General features: G+C 42.2%; 1 pseudogene; it reads left to right on the top strand.

Moving 5' to 3' along the window:
* Positions 1-5,487: 5,487 nt before the first annotated feature.
* Positions 5,488-5,602, top strand: LOC123567031 (5S ribosomal RNA; annotated as a pseudogene).
* The last annotated feature ends 2,306 nt before the right edge of the window (positions 5,603-7,908 follow it).

Raw genomic sequence — 7,908 nt, 5'->3', positions numbered from 1 at the left:
TCACTCAGTGTGGACCAGGAAGCGGGACGTGGATGCGGCTTCCAGAGACACGGACTCCAGAAGGCCAACCCTGCCATGGCGTCACCACGGAGCGTGTTTCCAGGACAGGATGGTCTCTCCCAAAGTGGAGGAAGGCCAGGGGCCAGAAGCAGTCTCCAGGGGCCCAGGCCTCACCCACTCTCAGGCTTTCTAGAGATTCTCTCGAGGCCTCTGATTGGAGGCCCCATGGGATGTGAGGGGTCCGCCTCCCAAGAGCCAAAGTTGTTTATCAGAGTCTTCTCTTTCTGGTTCATTTTCATAATCTTAAATTTAGCTAATTGGATCCTAAATCAAATTTTGCAAATAGTTTCTTGTCATAAAAAACAACATGAGCCTTATAACTGGGAGGCCCCTCAACATAAAGGGGTGTGTGCTGTTAGATCCTATATGCACAGGCTGGAGAGCCCCCCACATCCCCTACTCCACAGAGATGGGTAACACCACTCTTCAGTTCAGAAGGCAGAAAATTGTGTTTTGTTTTGTTTAATGAAGATGTGACATTCATCTGACTACTGGGTTTCATAACCTAAACAAATTTCCAAACTTTGAGGATAGATTCCAAATTTAAAAAAAAAAAAAAAAAAATGCTGCATGCAGAAGAAGATCAAGAAACCCACTTCTAGTCTCCACTCATTCAAATTTCTCTTGCCTAGTGCATTAATCATTCAATGAAAATAGGTTTTTTCCCTGCAAGGTTTCTAGTATTTATGAAATTGCTCTTAGTTGGAAACATAAGATAAACCAACACTCAAGCTTTTCTCAATTCCTAGACAAACACACTAAATAAAAGAGGTGGTTAGGGCTAAGTTTTCCAGAAATCCAGTGCCAATTCCTGATGGGATTATTTCAGCTCTACTTTTTCTAGCATGGTTAATTGTTGACGAAGTATGGAAAAAAACTGAAAAGAAAATGAAGCTCTTTTCTCTTATGTGCATAGTATTCCATAATGTATGGAAGTCAAAGCCTGCTTCACAGGCGGGGAACAGGGCTGGGGCAAAGGGAGACACACACGTCAAAAGAATGCAACTTAATAATGCTGGTAGGCCCCACGTGGCTCCAAACTCTACACAGCATGGCCCTCCCAACCCAAACTCCAGTTGAAGACCTCAGAAGGAATTGACAGGATTCTGTTTTAGAAATACATAAAACCAAAAAAATCTGGCGCCAGAGGGAGACAGATATAAATGGACACAGCCCAATGAGATGGAACATTTACAACGCAGGTCTCCCAGAAGCCCTGTCTTTGGTTGCAACCATGCAGAAATGTGTCATTCCCCCATTCTACACCCTCCCCCAACACAGTGTTTACTGTGATCCTAATCTACCCAAACCAGATTACTCAAGCCAGAGCAGAAATTGACTGTCCTTGCCCAAGGTTGGCAATCAGCCATCAATTATACTTGCCACATGCTAGGCTGTTCCTAACTCAGAAATCTTAGAGCATTTAGTTGCACATAGAAAGGACTCCATAAATGTTTGTTGAATTGAATGGAATGATTGTGCTCAATTAATTGCCTTTGCTCAACTGTTTCCCAATATCCATTGGTCCTTAATATCAACTCTCATCACTTGGACCTTCTCTTGCCTGTGTTTGCCAACAAGGCTTATATTTCAGGACACCAGCCCAACTCACCTTCTAGACCCTGAACCTACCTATGTTCTCCACCACTACCTCACCCTCGTCTCCGCCTTAACTCAAGATTCACCTGTCTCCACTGTCTGACATCTCTTGATCTATTCACAGGTACCCGTACTCAGCTATGACATTTAGAAGTGGGATCAAGGAGGAGAAGGATGGTGAGGGAAGAGGAAAGAATTTACATTTGCTTTTCACCCTGCTGTGTGCCAGGCACTGCATGTATTATCTTTTGTAATTGTGTTTTTAAAGAATGCTGGAGACTAGGGAGATGATACTTCCACCGTCTGAGCCTTTGGGTCAGGAAACTAACTCAAACACCAAGATCCCAAATGCCTTCCACAATGGAGACATTAAACCCTTTTAAATTAGTGATTTTTAATTTATGACTTTAAATTATGAGAATTGATGAACACCCATAATGAAATTTTCACCCACCCACTATAAAATGAAGTACTAAAATGTGATTCCCTAAGGCTGAAATACACTATTCATAGAACTATCCTTTGTTCTGAGACTATAGGGGAATCCTATCTTAGGAAGGAGTAAAATAATCTCTCATTGCAAAGCTTCACATGCTCACACTTACTCTTCAAAATCCTTCAAGGAGGCACCAAAATCAAGTCCAATAAACCATTATTACTTTTTTTTTTTTTTTTTTTTGAGATGGAGTTTTGCTCTTGTTGCCTAGGCTGGCATGCAATGGTGTGATCTTGGCTCACTGCACCCTTCACCTCCCGGGTTCCAGCAATTCTACCTCAGCCTCCCAAGTAGCTGGGATTACAGGCATGCGCCACCACGCCCGGCTAATTTGGCATTTTTAGTAGAGATAGGGTTTCACCGTGTTGGCCAGGCTGGTCTCAAACTCCTGACCTCAGGTGATCTACCTGCCTCGGCCTCCCAAAGTGCTGGGATTACAGGCATGAGCTACTGTACCCGGCCCCAATAAACAATTATTACTTAACAAATTTAATCACAGCCTATTTTTCTTACAGCATTGGACAGGATCACTAGTTCTACAGCTGAGTGTACCTGGAGAAATATTTGGCTCACTTTAAGTGCCAGGCTGTGGGAAAAAAAAAAAAAAAAAAAAAAAAACAAGCATAGCAAAAACCTCCTCTTAAAGATTAGAATTGCACTCAGCTGAGGAACACGGAACTGTGTGGTAGTCACGTGGCTATAAGCATATGTATAAAAGTCATCACATTTTTTGCCTTAGATTTCTTTCACTTTACTATATTTAAATTTACCTCAGTAAAGTGTTATAAGAAAATCTTATGGTGATTGTCAAATGACTATGCAGGGAATTCTCAAACAAGAATTCTCCCTTCTCTCACAACTGAATTTTAGTCAATGCACTTAAATCCTTAAGTTTTTGAGTTATAAGCTCCCTCCTTGGGAGGAAGTTCGGTACCTAAGGAACCTTCGTAATTCTTTCATATATTGAGTAAAGATGCCAAAGTCACTGATTAAAGCTCCCTAACCTCTTATTACCACAAAACCACCCTGGGGGCCAGGGATCCTGGGTTTTCATTGCCTTCTTTATGAAACTTTCTTTCATCTTAGCTGAAATAATAACTCAAAATCAGTATGTGAGTCAGTCAAAGCATTGTTAATCCAATAGCAAATGTCTTGACTTTTTAGATTACAGGCAACTAGGGAAATATTTATAATAGTTAAGGTTTTTCTAAAAACAAACAAATCTTCCATGAAGTCTATATGAATTATTTTTGTGTTGCTTTACAGAGCAAAAATTGTCTTAAATCTTCTTGATTTAAAAAAAAAAAAAAATCAAAGTGACACTTCCTTGTTAGCTTGCAAAACCCAGAAAATGATTTTGTAGGAAAACACTAGTCGTTTAATTAGCTATTAAATAGAGAACTTCCTTTCACATTCTCAATTCATAGCTCCCATGGGAGAATTTATTAACTTTAGTGGCTAAGTTCACATTAATTAAGCCTAACTGCCCTTGACCAGTTAAATAGCTAATCTGTAAAAATGCAGCTGCTTTTGGATGTGTGTGTGTATAAAATTATTGAGAACTTTTTTATGCATTTTAGTTTTAGGTGCTTTACAAACATGCATCATTACAGGATAAATCCGTAATGATAAAGTATTTCCATTCACACATGTGATCTTTCGCATCAGCCTTGTAAATGTCAGCATTGCCCCTGAACGGTGGGTATTTCTTCACGTGTTCTCCAAAGCTAAGTCTCTGGAATCCCTGACTTTAAACTGTTGAGTAAGTTCAAGTTGAGTTTCACGCTGGCAAAGAGAGTGCCTAACTACAAAGAAATACCCACTGTGTAATCATTGTTTCATGTCCGCTTGGACTGCCCGTTCAGTTTCATTATTCCTCTTTCAGCCACCTCCAGGCCGAACACTCAGACAAAATCACTCTGGCAACTTGTGAATGCCTTCTGCTCATATAGATGACTGTTTTGCCCCCTGTGCTTTCTTTACTGAGCTGTTTAATAAACAGCAGGGTAGCTGGGAATTTCTTGGCAGGAGCCGGGCAGGGAGAGGGCACCGTGGTGCCGACTTTCCAGGCTGACTCGCAGTTGCATTTGCAAACCTGGGACTCCCCAGCCATCCCCACAGAGCTTCTGAATAGGTTGCTAAGGGCTTGGCAATGTTCTGCGCAGCCACTGCTGATACTAAAGAGGCCACAACAGGCTGGATCCCAGAAGAAAGGAAGTACTAACAGCTTGAGTCACCATGAATGCGGGACTCCTTCATTTAATAATCTTAGACAATTCTGTCTGGGCTTAAACGCCCCACAGTCCTATGACAATGCCCCAGAGATTCAAAGATAAGCCACCTGATGCCTTCAGAACACATTTCCTTTTATTCACAAGATTGTAAAGCTTCTCCCTCATGCATTTGTTTTGTTTTGTTTTGTTTTGACAAAGTCTCACTCTGTCACTCAGGTTGGAGTACAATGGTACAATCTCGGCTCACTGCACTCTCCACCTCCCAGGTTCAAGTGATTCTCCTGCCTCAGCCTCCCCAGTAGCTGGGACTACAGGCGCCTGCCACCACGCCTCGCTAATTTTTGTATTTTTAGTAGCGACAGGGTTTCGCCATGTTGCCCAGGCTGGTCTCGAACCCCTGACCTCAGGTGATCCTCCTGCCTCAGCCTCCCAAAGTGCTGGGATTACAGGCGTAAGCCACTGTGCCCAGCCACATATTCACTGTTAACCAGCCCTCTTCACTCATGGCATCTGACCTTAAACAAGGGAATGAAAGTTGGTTTTTTGTTTGTTTTGTTTTTTCTTGTTTACATCAAAAAGGGAGGGGAATAGATGAGAAGGAACATTAATATCAGCTTAAGTGACCTGAAACAGCAAGCGCAAAGTTGGGGGACATGCTGGGGTCCAAAGGTGTGTGAAGTTTCAGCAGGCAATCTTTCCCACACACACACATCCTCCAAGTAGGGGAAGGGGAGATCGGAAGGAGCCATTGCTCTTATTTTGGTGGTGGTTAACTGGACACAGGTATGTAGTCATGCCTCGATGACAGTCACAAAGTCCTGGGCAAGGTAACATTGGAGTCCAGAATAGATGCCCATTTTATTTCCATCTGCTATAGAATGCAGAGAACTTAGGAAATGAGAGCTTTTGTAGTAGTATTTATCTCTACCCATCTCATTTTTCTGTCACTCTAGGGCAGTTGAACTGCGGCATTACCGTGTTCTCTATCTTATTCCTACTATGGGATGAGGCAATGCTTGACAGAGAAAAATTGGGATTTGGACAAGATCTATTCAATGTCCCTGCACATTGTGTAGAAGCTAGAATCGATGGTGTAAATACTACATCTTGAAGATAATGCACCTGATCTCATCTGAACTCAGAAGCTAAGCAGGTTTGGGCCTGGTTAGTATTTGGATGGGAGACCACCTGGGAATACTAGGTGCTGTAGGCTTGGCCGGGCACAGTGGCTGATATGGTTTGGCTGTGTCCCTACCTAAATCTCATCTTAAATTATAGTTCCCATAATCCCCACATATCATGGGAGGGACCTGGTGGGTGGTAATTGAATAATGGGGATGGGTTTTTCTCATACTGTTCTTGTGGTAATGAACAAGTCTCATGACATCCGATGGTTTTATAAAGCGCAGTTCCCCTGCACCCCTGTCCTGCCTGCTGCCATGCAAGACATGACTTTGCTTCTCTTTCACCTTCCTGCATGATTGTGACGCCTCCCCAGCCATGTGAAGCTGTTAGTCCATTAAAGGTGTTTTGTTTTGGTTTTTTTTTTTTGGTAAATTGCCCAGTCTCAGGTATTTCTTCATAGCAGTATGAAAATTGAGTAATACAGTGGCCCATGTCTGTCGTCCCAGCTACTGTCATCTCAGCCTGAGGATCACTTGAGACGAGGGGATCATTTGAGCCCAGGAGGTCGATGCCAGCCTGCACAACACAGGCAAACTTCCTTTCAAATAGTAATAATTAACTTAAAATTTAAAATGTGAGACTGTCCAGGACCTATCCAGTCTCTCCAGTCACCTTGGTTACGGGACAAGCCACAGGTACACAAGTGCAAACTCCCCCGGGGGACAAGGCCACCTCCTTCCTTGGTGACTTCCTAGCACGTACGGGGTGTTAGCTTAAACTATAACCTGTCCTCCCCAGGCCACAGGACCTTTGTCCTGGCCCCTCCCTAAGACTCACCAATCACCTCCCTAGGGAAGCAGAAGAAACACATAGGGTGCAGAGTGCTGGAGGGGAACACACCGCAGTCCCAAATAATTCACCCAGGTGGCCAGGGGCTCATCTGTTCCCAATTAAAAATACATCTACAAGCCAGAAATCTTGATTTCAAACAGATCCAAGGGTGCAAAAAGGCACTTTGAGCACATAAGGTATAGTATATAATAAGGAACGTAAAATTTCGTTAGAATAAGTATTAAGTACGTATATGTGTGTATGCGTGTGTGTATATATATATGTACTAGAAAACTTTTTCACTTAGTAAAAATATATATCATGCAAATAAACTATGGCGTATAATAAGTATTTACCATCATTGAGTTCCAATCATACAATTCTAGGCTTACTTGAAAATGAAAAAAAAAAAATCACAATAATTAAACCTTAAATATTAGAGACTAAACATAATTCAAGCTGTGAACTTATCCAGCATAACCTGAAAGTAATAGAAATTTCCATGACACATTCATTGCCTTAAAATATCTTCAAAGCCATCATTCATAATCATAAGTAAAAATTATTGTAAATCAAAATTTCTCTGATCTACAGGGAGCAGTATGACAAAATCATGTAGAAGGATTTGTTGTGATATCATCCAGTTAAACCCCAGGAAACAGTGATGCAACAGCTCTTGGGAAAGATCCTGCAGTGTTATCAGTTCTTTCTTTCAAATTCTCTTCAAGCTCGTACATCTAGAGTATCTTCTGCTAAATGGTAAATAAGCATTGTTTCATAATGTTTATAAGGTATTCACAAAATAAAATACAGACGTTTTTTGACTCTTTTTTCTTGTCCACATAATGTGGATTAGTCTCCATGACAACACCAACTGTCCCATCACATTATCACGAACACCTCCCAACAACCGCTATGCTGCTGTGACCAACAGTAACCCACTGTTCATTTTTATTTTATTTTATTTTTCAAGACAGGGGCTCACTCTATCACTCAGGCTAGAGTGCAGTGGCACAATCATAGCTCACTGCAGCCTCAAACTCCTGGGCTCAGGCTATCCTCCCACCACAGCCTCCCATGTAGCGGGGACTACAGGCACACACCACCATGCCTAGCTAATTTTTTTTTTAATCTGTAGTAGAGATGGGGTCTTGCTATGTTACCCAGACTGGTCTCGAACTCCTAGGCTTAAGCAATCCTTCTGCCTCAGCCACCTGCTGAGATTACAGGTGTGAACCAGCACAGCCGGTCCATCATTCCATTTTCAAATAGATGACCATTGATTTAAAAATCTTGGCGAAATTATTTGGCTGTTTGTGTGTGTCTAGTATTTAAAAACCTGGAGAAATGGGTTTCTTCTATATGTTGTAATTTAGTGTGGATGAGTGTGATTAGCAGGCTGTGGGCCCTGGAAGTCATTCCTAGTGTCTTGGCGACATCGATTCCACCAGAGCTGGCTCCCTGGGAACTGTTCCACACACAACAGGATTCTCCCAGCCTCCAGAGACCTCACGTCCACACAAATTTAGACACATTCATCACAGAGAGGACATTCTTGAGGCT

The sequence above is a fragment of the Macaca fascicularis genome, chromosome 9 (genome assembly GCF_037993035.2).
Source record: "Macaca fascicularis isolate 582-1 chromosome 9, T2T-MFA8v1.1".
Classification (NCBI taxonomy): domain Eukaryota; kingdom Metazoa; phylum Chordata; class Mammalia; order Primates; family Cercopithecidae; genus Macaca; species Macaca fascicularis.
Note: the sequence above shows the minus strand (reverse complement) of the source record. Positions and strands in the feature narration are given on the sequence as shown.